Below are 16,079 nucleotides of genomic sequence, written 5' to 3' on the forward strand. Positions count from 1 at the left end.
GAAAAAACCTCAGGCAGAGAAAAGGAAAAGAGTGGGATGGATAACCCCACGGACAGATTACGCCATGTTTAGGTCACCGGCAAGCAGCAGAACCAGAAAACCGTCTTGAAAGAATCTGATGTATATATATTTTTTAAGCATTAAAGGCATCACCGTAGGAAAAAATCAGAATTTTGCTGAGCTTCTTTATACTTCTTTCCACAGTTTGGTATTGCTTTTATTTTGGATTATGTCATCTTTCAGCGCTTAAAGCCCCTGTAAAGGTCATCTGGCCCCAGAGCGATGTCTGTGGGTCTAAAGAGCATCATTATCTGCTCTGGTGGTTGTTAGTTTTGCTCAATGAATATTTCTCATTCTCTTTACGGTCCTGTGGAAAGGCCGTACTTCCCTGCCCACTGAGGACAAACGGCTGTGTGACTTGTTCTGGCCAATGAAATATGGCAGCAGTGGGCGGCTACTTTAAGAGCCAGTGGACAATGGACCACACTCTCTCCCTCCCTTCGTTCTGGACATCTGTAACGTTTCAGACAGTGGCTACTCTGCCAGTCTTGGTCTTGAGTGAGGATAACACAGAGCAAAGCCCCTGGTTGGTCCTAAAGGGATGTATAAACGTAAGCACTTGTTCTTTCAAGTGAGACTGTGATTTGGAGGTTGTTTTTGCAGCATGATCCATTTCAATGTGACTGATACATCCACCTTCCCCCCGCCCTCCCCCCAACCCATACCCCCTATCTTCTTCTTCTTTTTTTTTTTTTTTTTTGCGGTACGCAGGTCTCTCACCGTTGTGGCCTCTCCCATTGCGGAGCACAGGCTCCGGACGCGCAGGCTCAGCGACCATGGCTCACGGGCCTAGCCGCTCCGCGGCATGTGGGATCTTCCCGGACCGGGGCACGAACCCGCGTCCCCTGCATCGGCAGGCGGACTCTCACACTGCGCCACCAGGGAAGCCCCATACCCCCTTATCTTCTAACGTTTCTCAAATCCATCTGGTAACTTAGCACAACGCAGAGGACCACACTGAGAGGACTCCCCAGGCATCTTTGTGAGAGCTCCATCAGAACCAACTTAACTCAGGAGAACGTTTCAGCAACTTTAAGGAAACTCCCTCTTACAATGTGATCTTAATGCTTATTTACACCTCACCATATTAAGTGCTCATTTACAAAACCCAGATTCTGCATGCATGAATCCTTCCTTCATCTTAAGCTTGAGAAATGGCACCCCCTCCCTCTGGTATCCTGCCACCTGCACGACATCAAGCTGGATTTAGGCTCCACGACCCAGTTTGCCATCGCTCTCTATAACCACATCTTCAGGGCATTTGTAAGCAATTCCCAGATATGTCAGTTGCTTATCCAAAGGGAAAACACTCAATATTTCAAGCCTTTATGATGCTGCAGGGAACTGCACAAAACAGTTGTTAAGGATACCAACACTGTCGTGGCCATCTGGTAGCCAGTGGGAGACGAATGAGCAAGGACAGAACGTAATGATGGGACATAACCAGTACCAAAGGAAGGTGTGCATGCGACCTTTTCAGATAGGACGCCATTACCCAGATGTATTTCTCATTACGTTCACTTAGCTCCACAGGCTGGAGGCTTCTTCGAGAATGGAGACGTTTAGCTGCTTTCCAGATGACGTCTTTTAACGGTTTATGTTGCTTAGACTCCAGCCTGGCTTGTGGGTAGCCACTTCATCAGTTGGCACACTTAATTAAAAGGAAATATGTCTACACTGAAAGCAAGTCCCCAGTGAAAAGTAGTTTTGAGATGCTGATGTATGTCCCAAGACATGCCAATTTGAGATTTTTACAGTAGATCAAGACACTAGTTCGTACTTTGGGTTCAAATCTATGCTTTCTACAGAGTTAAAGCAAAAAAATGTTTTATTGGAAATATCTACCTAACATCAACAGAACTCCAGAGTGTCTAAGTACTAGTGGAAGAAGCAGCCCATAATGTGTCATTTGCATCATTACACTCTATTTGTCCAGGATGACCAAGATTTGTCTAAGATCGTCCAAGATGAGAGACAGGGGTATACCATGAACCCTCAGGACTTATTTCAGCATGCTCAGCCCCTCATGCCATCTCCTGTACATAGTAAATACTGTTCAAATATCTGTTGATTCCAAATCTCTTGGCTTTCTGTAATGGGTGGGGGGTGGCAGGAAGCCGTACTAGTTTCTCTAAGAATTCTTGAATGAAATGGAGAAAGTCATGATTCTCAGGCTGAATAAAGGTGAAAAAAATGAATGCTTCAGAGTTAGCTTTATAGCAGAAGATGTCATCTGGACTCACGGGACCACCTCACTTCCTTCCTATCCCTTCATTCTCCTTCTGTTTTTCTCTGACCATTTTTCGTGATGATGCCATCTCTAGTTTCTTCTTAATTCTCTATTCTGGATGAAATCAGCCTCTTGGCTATGTTCTGTGCTTAGAAATGACTTTTTTTTTTTTTTTTTAACTCCATCTCATCCTTCAAACAATTATCCCTCTTTCATCAGGCAGTTTCCAAAACACTAACCAACCCATGTGGTCCTGCTCTTTCTGATGGGAAAAAAATAGCAAATTCCCTCTGACCCCAAGTCATGGAAACACATGCTATGATGTCCATTCATTCTGCAGACAGTATCTCTAAGAATGCTCCCAGGACCGCCCGCATCAGAATCACATAGCGGGGTGTAAAGAGGCAGACTCTGGGGCCCCAATGAGAACCTCTGACTCAGAAACCCTAAGGTTGGGGCCCAGAAATTTATATTTTTAACAAGCTCCCATGCACATTAAACTTTGAAAACACTACCTTTTACTTATAGTTATTTATTCAGTTGTGCTTTGATCTCTCTCCTCTCTCTCTCTCTCTCTATATATATATATATATACTTTTTTTTCTTTTTTTCCTGTTTTCAGTTATATGCTTCTATCCAAAACCCCAATGTACCTGAAACAGAATACAGGACCAAATTCCCTTCTCCTTGCCGCTTTCCCAGGACTGTTACAGGTATCACGGAAGACAGCAAATGTAAAAAAGCTCTCTTAACCAAACATATGAGGAACTGAGGAACTGTTTTCTTGTTTAGGAAGCGGAGCAAAAATGCTACTGCAATTTCTGGTGCTAATAATAAAACATTAAAATTTACAAAGGCCTTTCACACATAGCATATCTTTTGTTTGTTTGTTTCTCACAACAACCCTATTAGTAGCATGACAAACTGTTAATTAATATTCCCTGACTTAGAGACGGGAAAGTTGAGGTTCAGACACCCAAGTGACTAGTCCAGGATCTCAAAGAACTAGAAAGTGATGCAGGTGAGACTATAACCCAATCTTTTAACTCCAAGTTTGATGAGGTTTTCATTATGACAAAATGTCACTAATAATAACAACATTCCTTAGGGTAATATCTTGATTTCTTTTCCTATATGGGTGTGGCTGAAATAAAATATTTTTCCTTTGACATATGATTATTATTGTTGTTGTTACTGCTGTGGAACAGATTTAACTAATTTACAATATTAGGGACGAGGATGGTGGTCTTTGATCAAGTAAAAGAGGAGACATCCGTTTCATCAAGAACTGTTGAATTCAGCCAGTTATAAGCCAGAATTACTCTACTCTGGTTAAGTTGACGGGTTCTTATTTCGGAACACTGAAATTCCCATTGTAACGATTTAACATTATTGACACACCTTTCATGTTTGTCAACTTTCTACTTTCTATCCACATGATAGGAAATAAAGTCAACTCTAGGCTGTGCAAGCCTAGAACCCCTGCCCCTCACTGAGAGGTCAGAGGCACAGCTGGGACCTGGTCTAATGTGGCAGTGCTTAGTGATTCCAAAAAAAAAATTATTATAACTTTGTTGCTTATTAGCAGAACCATCCATTTGGACCAGAATTTTGGCATTGTTTGGACAGAGGCAAATTTCCAACCTTTCAATTAGATACTCCCAGAGGAGCTGCCTTTAATATTTACAAAAGCAGAGAAAATCCACGAGACCCTCAGGACTCCTGTGAAGAGGTTAACAAACATTCTAGGTGAGAGTCAAGAGAAAATAGAGAGTAAAGGTGAGATCTGGAAGAACCAACGATTCATCTAGGTCAAAGTTTCCCTGAGTGAAGATACCCTAGATCTCTTCTTTGGAGTTTAGGCAGAAGTTTCTTGAACCGAAGAAACTTTTTTTTTTTTTTTCAAGACAAAGTGTGGTCACCTTAATATGAAAGGTATGTACAAGAGAGTACAAAACTGAGTTTGGAAGAGCTTTCCAGGTCTAAAATTCTATGATCCTATAACTTCCTTCTAAGCCTTTGCATTAACTTCTTCCTAATACAGCTACAAAGATATTAAATTGGTCAACAGCTGTCATATTTTATTTTGCCCTAGTGCACTAAGAAACAAATAAAGCCAAACAACCTTTCAAGAATTCTTAAATTCCTCAGCTACTTCTTTCCTCCTATGCCTTTCACACACACACACACACACAAATACTCCTATGCAAAGTTACGTACGAAACGAGGGCTGACAGTAAACGCTGTGTAGGACCATCTCCCCCTTCCCAATTCATAATAGGTCTAGCAGATAAATCTAAGAATGAATAAAGAGTGGATAAATTGCACATTTGTTTAGCAAGAGACAAACAAAGTGTTCCTGGAACAAAGATTTTCTTTCAGCCACACCCACGTAGGAAAAGAAATCAAAGTACTACCCTAAGGAATCTTTCTAACACACTCTAGTTGGTTGGGTTATATATACATTACTTGATTTCTGTCAACAGAAAATGACCAGCAATAAATTACTGGTACCAAAGACTGAAATTTCAAACCATAATTATGATATTCTATTAAAACGTCATCCTGTTCTTCAAGTCCCCCTCCACCAAAAAAAAAAAAGTGTGCCTATTTTAAAATGAAATATTCAAAGGGAATAAGAGTCCCCAAATTACTAAACCTTATTTCAACTTCAGTGAAAAGAACTTTGCCTATTAAAAGTTAATACCTAAAGTACACTGCTTGTAATGCTCAACCAAAATTACTCTAATCCTGCACTTATATCATAATTACACGTTTTGTTAACCTCTCTCAATGTCAATTTTTCACTTATTTATATGTTTTCAAAGTCCAAAACAGAATTCCACTGAGAAACTGTAATTATAACGTGAGACTCCACCCAAGCTTTTCAAACAGTAACTGTATACCATTGCTTTAATCCTCAGCGTTGGGCTGGGAGCGGGGAGAAGGTGGGGGGAGATGGTAAGAGCAGGCATTCATTCTGAATAGCACGTTGCTCAAGTCGTCTTTGTAAAAAGAGAGATGCATGAAATAGCAAACACAATGAATTAATGGAGCATTGACTTTCAAATATCCATAATGCTATTTTTTTAAATAGATAATGGTGGCCAAATGCACAGAAGGCTGAAAACATAAATTCCGGAGGAGAAATTTGCTTTTATCTCTTACCAACAATTTAGAAATGTAACTTTCTTTTTCATTCTGTGGGGAGGGAGGAGGGAAGGCTTGTTTCGGAAACATCACACTATTATGCTTACTGAAAACCACTATAATCTATTTCTAACATCACAGTAAGCTTAAAAAAAAAAAAAAAACACTTAAAAAAACCCTCGCACCAGGATTTTATAGAGCCTGGTGGAAAAAGTATGCATGTTCCTTCCTGCACCTAATTACCTCAACTGAAAAATCTGCCAAGTATTTTGCCCTTTAGTTCTCTTAATCGTATTAGGGCAAATGCATTTGGATGCCAATAGAAACAAACATTTAAAGATTTTCACTTAAAAGATTCCAAATATGTATGAAGGTTATGTTTGAGACACAATGTCCCTAGTCCTTCAAAGATGATATACAGTGTTCTTTTTTTTTCCCCAAACAAATATGAATTTGCTCATGTTATAAAACTTGATGTCTAGTTTTGAGACAATTTAAGTAAAATAATGTCAATATGAGAGGCTCTTACAATGATTTATGCTTCTTTCTGTTACTTTATTACATTAGACATTCCTTTCTCAAAGCTTTATACTTTTCACTGTGCTCCTAGCAACGACCCAAGGCAAAGCATCAACTTTATATACCTGGCACCACTCCAATTCTTACTGCTATTGACAATTATATTGAAGTTTCCACTTAATTGCTACTCGGCTGTGACACTGAATATTTGTCATAATTAGGCATTTCCTATTTTCCGTCCATTCATTTTTGATTATTACTGAAAATGAAATTTTTTTATTCCAGAAAACCTAAGCATGAAAATTCTACAGATAAGAGTAGCTACAGCTGTTACTATCATTACCAACATTGTAACATGCAGCAAAAAAAAAAAAAAAAGAAAAGAATATAATTTCTCAGAAGGTAATTTTCCTTTCAGTCTAAGTGCTCTTATTCATCTTACAGTTACTCAATGATTTCCTGTTCTAATTACAGGACATTATACAGAAAGACGTTTGTAAAAGGAAAATGCAGCAGTGCATATGACTTAAATGGCCTGAATTGGTTGAAAGTGTTTAAAATTCACAGTTGTACATTAACTTTATCAATTCCTGACTACAATTCTGTGTAAACGTGTAATGTGTCCCTACATCTCTCAAAAGGGAGTCAACCTAGCACCCAAAGTGAGTACACATCAAAGGGGAAAATACAGTTGCAGTTAAACTGATGTTGAAGAGTCAGGGTGGGGGAAGATCAGTTTTTTGGGTTTTTTTCTCACCAAAGCTGTTAGATTGGAGGCATGCCAAGATAAGGAGTGGAAAATACTAATAATAAAAATAAATTAAACGCCTGATTAAAAGGGAGAGAGAACAAGATTCCATCCAGAACAGAAATGAAAATGCCACAAACTATTTCATAAAAACATATTGTGACGTAAATTGCACATCAGTATTGCACTGCTGTGGTTATTTTGAGAAATGGTTTGTACTGTAAGTCAGATGGTGCTGCCCCACCCTTAATGATTTTGTAAGTCTCTACACAGTAAGCAAGTGGGGCAGCCCTGAGATGGCTAAGACAGAAAACAGACCCAGCCAAACAGAACTGACAATAAAAAGATAATGTACTTTTAACATAACAGAACAAGAAGATTGGTTTTATTAACTAAAAAAAACCCCGACTTTAAATGGTCCCCAGCTTGCCATTTGTTTTGATAAATGGAAAGACAGATCTTCCCAGGATAGGCAACAAAAACATCACTGGAGAACTTATAAAAAGAGAATATGGGAAAATATGTCAGTGCATGGTTACAAACAGAACAAAGAATATTTCAAATGTAAAACCCAGGGTTTTAACCAGCTGTTTCCAAGAGCAAGCCACTTCAAATGGATGGACACACCAATATAAAAATACGTGTTAATATGTTAATATCGGCTTTTCCCCTACTACTGCTTCATCACTCAAAAAAAGAAGACAACAGAAAGCTAAACTAAAACCAAGCACTGCCATCCCTTGAAGGAACACATGAACCTACTAGGAGGCAAAGCCGGCTCCACCACCAAGGGTCCCCCAAATGGTCACTGAATTCTACGCCGCATTCAAGAGCCATACTAGATTTGTTCTAGAGAATTTTGTGTCTGATTCCCACATGGCTCATCTCAGCCAAATTTAAATGTCACACAAGACAGGGATTATGCAACAGGTGTGTCTACTGGTGAGACCACGCGGCCAGAACGACGCATAGGTAAAAGTGGTGACCATATTTGGGGTGTGATTCTAAGGGGCCTGACTTACCTAACCTGCTTCCCTTTCACAGGATTAACCGTTAAGCTACAGTCAACCATTCACTTTTAGTATCAATGAGTTTCAGTGTCTGAAGAAGAAAATATAAAGAACCCTTGAGACCCCCTAGGAGCCAGATCTGAGTCAAAATTTCTCCTACTCGAAAATTGTGTCAAAGAGATTAATTTATCCATTTATTTATTTACTAGTGACCCAGGTAAGACTATTATATTGGATTTGAACTTAGTTCAACTCAACCCTCTCTCTCGCTTTACAGGAAGCTACTACTAAGATCCAGTTAGCCCCTCTGGTACCATGACAAAGTTGCTATAAGAGAAGGAAACTTGACCATCATTAGCACAACTGGTCTTAATACTCATATTAACTTCTGTCATCTTTCCCCTTAAAATATCTACATAGCTTTATATTCTTTTTTGTGTGTGTGTGATACACGGGCCTCTCACCGTTGTGGCCTCTCCCATTGCGGAGCACAGGCTCTGGATGCGCAGGCTCAGCGGCCATGGCTCACGGGCCCAGCTGCTCCGCGGCATGTGGGATCTTCCCGGACCGGGGCACGAACCCGTGTCCCCTGCATCGGCAGGCAGACTCTCAACCACTGTGCCACGAGGGAAGCCCTTTATTCTTATTTTGTAGCTTATGCCTGCCATCATTGCGAGAGTCACAATTCCATTTCTGCAGCAGCCATGTAAGCCTTTGACATTTGAGAGACCCTCCTGAACACCTAAACTCATGAATAAACCTAATTAAGGTGTGATACTGGACAGATCAATAGCTAAATGATTAACTTCCACACATTAGTCTCTCAGCATGTAAGATCTGAATTTGTGCCTTAACAAAATGACATCACTATTTGTCATGACTTTCATGGACATGATTATTTCACTAGTCAACACTGATCAAACTAAATGTCATCATTTCCAACATGGTTTGTATCGGGGGAAAAAATCTGTGTGTGGAGAACTAAACACCAAATGATGTAAGACTGATTAATATTGATTACCTAATGCTCAGCATTTTGAAGGCATTCTATACATATATACATACACACACACACATACATGTGCGTGTGTATATATATACACTATATAACAGGATATATATCTGAAAATAATATTATGTCATGGTATGGCTACTTTCATTAAAACTGTGTGGTCATTAAAAATACTAAAATCAAATAACATTTCAGGTCATGCAAAGATGCTTCTGCTATAGTCAGTGAAAATAAGAAAGGTAAGAAATAATATATTCAGCCCCTTGTCTTTTGTTTAATAGCATTACTGAGATATAATTCACATACTAGATAATTCATCCATTTAAAATGCACAAGCTTTTAGTATATTCACAGAGTTATGCATCTATCACTACAGTCAAATTTAGAACATTTTCATTATCCCAAAAGAAACCCTAACCCCCCCTCACTCCCACATCTCTTTGCCCCTCATCAGTCCTAGGCAACCACTAATCTACTTTCTGTCTCTATAGATTTGCCTATTCTGGACATTTAATATAAATGGAATCATACAATATGCGGTTCTTTTTGACTGGCTTCTCTCAGGATAATGTTTTCAAGCTTCATACATACTGTAGATTGTATCAGTATTTCATTTCCTTTTACTGCTAAATAATATTCCATCGTATGGACATACTGCATTTTATTTATCCATTCCATCAAGAGATGAGACATCTGGGTTGTTTCCACTTTTTGGCTATTATGGATAATGCTGCTATCAACATCTGAGTAAAAGTTTTTGTGTGGATATATGTTTTCATTTCTCTTGTGCATATACCTAGGAATGGAATTGACGGGTCATATGGTAATTCTGTGTTTGCCCTTTTGAGGAACTGCCAGACTGTTTTCCAACGTGGCTGCAGCATTCTACATTCTCTCCAATAGTGTATGAGGTTTCTGATATCTGCACATCCTCGCTAACACTTGTTATTATTTGTCTTTTTGATAGCCATCCTAGAAGGTGTGAAGTGGTATCCCATGTTGTCTTGTTTAATGCTTAAAAATCACTAATAGTGGGGTTCAGCTAGGTTATGAGATTATCTGGGATTCTTATTCTCCTTTGTTTGCCTGCATTTTAACTGTGCAATATTTCTTTAAAGATGTGGACATCTGGCAAATTTATATGGAATTTCAAGAGATCTCAAGTAGTTAATCTTAAGAAAGAACAAAGCTGGAGGACTTACACTTTCTTATTTCAAAACTTACTACAAAGCTACAGTAATCAAAGCAGTGTGGTAATGGCATAAGGGTCAAATGTGATCGACAGAATAGGGAGTCCAGAAATAAACTTTCAAATGTGTCAACAAGGGTGCCAAGATCATTCAATGGGGAAAGGACAGTCTTTTCAATAAATGGTGTCAGGAAAACTAAATATTGATAGGAAAAGAATGCATTGGAACCCTTACCTCACACCACATACAAAAATTAACTTAAAATTGATCAAAGACTCAAATTGAAGAGCTAAAACTACAAAACACAGGAGGAATCTTCATGACCTAGGATTTCACAATGGTTTCTTAAGCATGACACCAAAAGTGCAGGCAACAACAAGAACAAAAAAATAGATAAATTGGACTTCATCAAAATTTGAAACTTTTGTGCACCAAAGGACACTATCAAGAAAGTGAAAAGACAACCCTCAGAATGGGAGCAAATATTTGCAAATCATATACCAAATAAAGGATTAATATCCAGAATATACAAATAGCTCCTACAACAAAAAGACAAACAACCCAACTTAAAAGGACTTGAATAGATATTTCTCCAAAGAAGTTATACAAATGACACATGAAAAAAATGCTCAATATCATTAGTCACTAGGGAAATGCAAATCAAAACCATAATGAGATACTACTTCACACCTACTGGGATGGCTATTACTTTAAAAATAAATAAAACAAAACCAATAAACTCCAAGTGTTGGTGAGGATGTGGAGAAATTGGAACCCTCATCTATTGCTGGTGAGAATGTAAAATGGTTGTAGCTGCAGTGGAAAACAGTCTGGAAGCTCCTTAAAAAGTTACATATTGAATTATCATATGACCTAGTAATTCCACTCCTAGGTATATACCCCAAAGACTTGAAAACAAGAACTCAAACAGATACCTGTACATCAGTGTAACAGCAGCATTATTCACAAGAGCCAAAAAGTAGAAACAACTCAAGCGTCCAACAACAGATGAACAAATAAGCAATGTGGTTATGCATACAATGGAATATTATTCAGCCATAGAAAGGAATGAAGTTCTGATACATGCTACAATATGGATGAACTCTGAAAACATTATGCTAGTGAAATAAGCCAGACAAAGGACAAATAATGTATGATTCTGTTTATATGAAGTATCTAGAATAGGCAAATTCTTACAGAGAGTAGAACAGAGGTTGCCAGGGGCTGGGGCTGAGGACAGAGGCAGGGAATAAGGAGTTATTATTTGATGGGTAAAGAGTTTCTGTTTAGGATGATGAAAAAGCTGGAAATAGATACTGGTAATGGTTACACAAGACTGGGAATGTACTTAATGCCACTGAATTGTAAGCTTAAAAATGGTTACAACAGTAAATGTTACGTACATGTATTTTACACAATTTAAAAAACGAGGGGGCTATCTGGCAAGGGTTATATTTTCTATGTGGATGCATTCTTAATTGCTTCTTGAAAGAAAAAGAGGTGTCTCTCCAACCTGTAACTAAAATATAAACTCCTGGAGGGCACAGAATCAGTGTCCTAGTTTCTTGTTATCCCTCCTAGACCTTTGAAGGACCACTGACAAATGCAGTTGCCTAGAGAGTATCGCAGTCAACATCTGAACCTTCTGTCAAACAGTAAGAGCAGTCATGTCATTAGTTCACTCTAGGCGCTGGACCAGCAGCTCTTCCCAATAGGCTGAAAGGATGTGGAGAAAGTTATCCACCAAACAGTGCTTTAGTCATTGGCTGGCATTAGATGATGGGGACTGAGGTTAGGCAGTCATCTCATTTTCGTGACTTTTTAAAAAATAATTGCACTGCTTGAGGAGTGTGTGGACCACCCTCAAAGAGCTGAGCCATCTCCGAACAACAGCATTGACTTCTGGGAGCACACATCCTCATGTGACAAGAATTGCTTGGATTGCATTGTTTTCTTGCATATTATCATAGGCCTTCTGGAGTGGCTTAACAAGGAGGGCAAAGGCTTCTTTCTTCTACCAGTGGCTCATCATGAATCAGGGGACTTCAAACTGGTGAACCCCTGGACCGAACCTGCATAGGCATGGGACAGATGCTCAACATCTGTGTCACTCACTACTCTACTCATCCGCCTGAGAGTGAGCCTGCACTCAATACAGCCAATCTCCTTTACCCATCTACTGCCCCTTAGTCGTCTCATGATCACTAAAGAGACCAATCAAAATACTGGTTTTGGAGAAGCCTCCTTTATTGGTATATTAAGGCACCATAAACCATGAGCTTTGATTGTTCTCTTTTTTCACATATTTCCGTTGAAGGAGAAGCTTGGCAGTAGTAACAGAGTACGTTGGCCTGCGTTAAGATGCTCTGAATTCAGAAAAGCCAGAGCAATAAAGGTTAATGATGCTGATCCCTTTAAATGTAGCTGGAATGTTCTGCGAGGTTACCAGATTTTTAAAAATAAACTGCATAAAACCTAAGGATAAAAATTTTACATAATTTATATCAGAACTCTTGTACTTTAATAAATATAGACTCTAACACTTCAGATTTTATCAAATGATATATAATATTTATTCTAATTATAGTCAATCACCATCTTATTTCATTCCATATCATGTTTAACATTTTCTACTGCCTATTAACAAAAAATTCATTCAAATTTATGATAAAAATTTAAATGTCTTCTTAAAATTGGAAAAAGGCAAATATATGGTTTTTGAAAAACCTTTTATAGCAGGATTATTCAATAGAAACAATGTGAGCCAAGTATGTCATTAACATTAAAAAAAGTAAGAAGCAAACAGGTGAAATTAATTTTAATAATCTATTTTATCTTTTTTAGCTCTAGTATTTTACTACTAAAAGTAATAATTCAATGGACATTTTTGTCTCCCTCCTTTAATTGAGATATAATTGACGAGGCTCTTTGGTAGGGTTAATGGTCAACTCTGGGAGGGCTCATGCCAAGAAATGCCAAGTATTTCCCAGAACTTCTGCTGCCGGTGTCCTTGTCCCCGCGGTGAGCCACAGCCACCCCCCGCCCCTGCAGGAGACCCTCCAACACTAGCAGCCGTGTGGCTGACAGGGTCTTGGTGCTTTGGCTGGGTGTAAGGGCTGTGCCTCTGAGGTGGGAGAGCTGAGTTCAGGACACTGGTCCAGAGACCTCCCAGCTCCATGTAATATCAAACAGCGAAAGCTCTCCCAGAGATCTCCATCTCAATGCTAAACCCAGCTCAACTCAACGACCAGCAAGCTCCAGTGCTGGACACCCTACGCCAAGCAACTAGCAAGATAGGAACACAACCCCACCCATTAGCAGAGAGGCTGCCTAAAATCATAATAAGATCACAGACACCCCGAAACACACCACCAGATGCAGTCCTACCCACCAGAAAGAAAAGAACAAGCCTCATCCACCACAACACAAGCACCAGTCCCCTCCACCAGGAAGTCTACACAACCCACTGAACCAATCTTAGTCACTGGGGGCAAACACCAAAAACAATGGGAACTACGAACCTGCAGCCTGCAAAAAGGAGACCCCAAACACAGTAAGATAAGCAAAATGAGAAGACAGAGAAACATACAGCAGATGAAGGAGCAAGGTAAAAACCCACCAGACCAAACAAATGAAGAGGAAGTAGGCAGTCTACCTGAAAAAGAATTCAGAGTAATGATAGTAAAGATGATCCAACATCTGAGAAATAGAATGGAGAAAATACAAAAAAGGTTTAACAAGGACCTAGAAGAACTAAAGAGCAAACAAACAATGATGAACAACACAATAAATGAAATTAAAAATTCTCTAGAAGGAATCAATAGCAGAATAACTGAGGCAGAAGAACAGATGAGTGACCTGGAAGATTAAATAGTGGAAATAACTACCACAGAGCAGAATAAAGAAAAAAGAATGAAAAGAATTGAGGACAGTCTCAGAGACCTCTGGGACAACATTAAATGCACCAACATTAGAATTATAGGGGTCCCAGAAGAAGAAGACAAAAAGAAAGGGACTGAGAAAATACTTGAAGAGATTATAGTTGAAAACTTCCCTAACATGGGAAAGGAAATAGTCAATCAAGTCCAGGAAGCACAGAGAGTTCCATACAGGATAAATCCACAAGGAGAAACATGCCAAGACACATATTAATCAAACTATCAAAAATTAAATGCAAAGAAAAAATATTAAAAGCAGCAAGGGAAAACAACAAATAACATATAAGGGAATCCCCATAAGGTTAACAGCTGATCTTTCAGCAGAAACTCTGCAAGCCAGAAGGGAGTGGCAGGACATATTTAAAGTGATGAAAGGGAAAAACCTACAGCCAAACTCACTCGACCCAGCAAGGATCTCATTCAGACTTGACGGATAAATAAAAAACTTTACAGACAAGCAAAAGCTAACAGAATTCAGCACCAACAAAACAGCTTTACAACAAATGCTAAAGGAACTTCTCTAGGCAGGAAACACAAGAGAAGGAAAAGACTTAGAAAAACTAACCCAGAACAATTAAGAAAATGGTAATAGGAACAAACATATCAATAACTACCTTAAATGTAAATGGATTAAATGCTCCAACCAAAAGACACAGACTGGCTGAACAGATACAAAAACAAGACCCATATATATGCTGTCTTGTTACAAGAGACACTTCAGACATAGGGACACATACAGACTGAAAGTGAGGGGATGGAAAAAGATATTCCATGCAAATGGAAATCAAAAGAAAGCTGGAGTAGCAATTCTCATAGCAGACAAAATAGACTTTAAAATAAAGACTATTACAAGAGACAGAGAAGGACACTACATAATGATCAAGGGATCAATCGAAGAAGAAGATGTAACAATTGTAAATATTTATGCACCCAACACAGGAGCACCTCGATACATAAGGCAAATGCTAACAGCCATGAAAGGGGAAATTGACACTAACACAGTCATAGTAGGGGACTTTAACACCTCACTTTCACCAATGGACAGATCATCCAAAATGAAAATAAATAAGGAAACATAAGCTTTAAATGATACATTAAACAAGATGGACTTAATTGATATTTATAGGACATTCCATCCAAAAACAACAGAATACACTTTCTTCTCAGGTGCTCATGGAACATTCTCCAGGATAGATCATATCTTGGGTCTCAAATCAAGCCTTGGTAAGTTTAAGAAAACTGAAATTGTATCAAGTATCTTTTCCAACCACAACACTATGAGACTAGATATCAATTACAGGAAAAAATCTGTAAAACATACAAACACAAGGAGGCTAAACAATACACTACTTAATAACCAAGAGATCACTGAAGAAATCAAAGAGGAAATCAGAAAATACCTAGAAACAAATGACAATGAAAACACAATGACCCAAAACCTATGGGATAGAGCGAAAGCAGTTCTAAGAGGAAAGTTTATAGCAATACAGTCCTACCTCAAGGAACAAGAAACATCTCAAATAAACAACCTAACCTTATACCTAAAGCAATTAGAGAAAGAAGAACAAAAAAACCTCAAAGTAAGCAGAAGGAAAGAAATCATAAAGATCAGATCAGAAATAAATGAAAAAGAAATGAAGAAAACAATAGCAAAGGTCAATAAAACTAAAAGCTGGTTCTTTGAGAAGATAAAATTGATAAACCATTAGCCAGACTCATCAAGAAAAAAAGGGAGAAGACTCAAATCAATAGAATTAGAAATGAAAAAGGAGAACAAACAACTGACACTGCAGAAATACGAAGGATCATGAGAGATTACTACAAGCAACTATATGCCAATAAAATGCACAACCTGGAAGAAATGGACAAATTGTTAGAAAAGCACAACCTTCCAAGACTGAACCAAGAAGAAATAGAATATATAAACAGACCAATCACAAGCACTGAAATTGAGACTATGATTAAAAGTCTTCCAACAAACAAAAGCCCAGGACCAGATGGCTTCACAGGCGAATTCTACCAAACATTTAGAGAAGAGCTAACACCTATCCTTCCCAAACTCTTCCAAAATAGAGCAGAGGGAGGAACACTCCCAAACTCATTCTACGAGGCCACCATCACCCTGATACCAAAACCAGACAAAGATGTAACAAAAAGAGAAAACTATAGCCCAATATCACTGATGAACACAGATGCAAAAATCCTCAACAAAATACTAGCAA

General features: G+C 38.6%; 1 protein-coding gene across 3 annotated transcripts in view; it reads right to left on the bottom strand.

Annotated features, from left to right (window-relative positions):
- The window catches only part of ARID5B (AT-rich interaction domain 5B), a 188,552-nt gene that overhangs the window by 96,673 nt on the left and 75,800 nt on the right, over positions 1-16,079 (bottom strand). The window lies entirely within an intron of this gene.

The sequence above is a fragment of the Pseudorca crassidens genome, chromosome 16 (assembly GCF_039906515.1).
Source record: "Pseudorca crassidens isolate mPseCra1 chromosome 16, mPseCra1.hap1, whole genome shotgun sequence".
Taxonomy (NCBI): Eukaryota; Metazoa; Chordata; class Mammalia; order Artiodactyla; family Delphinidae; genus Pseudorca; species Pseudorca crassidens.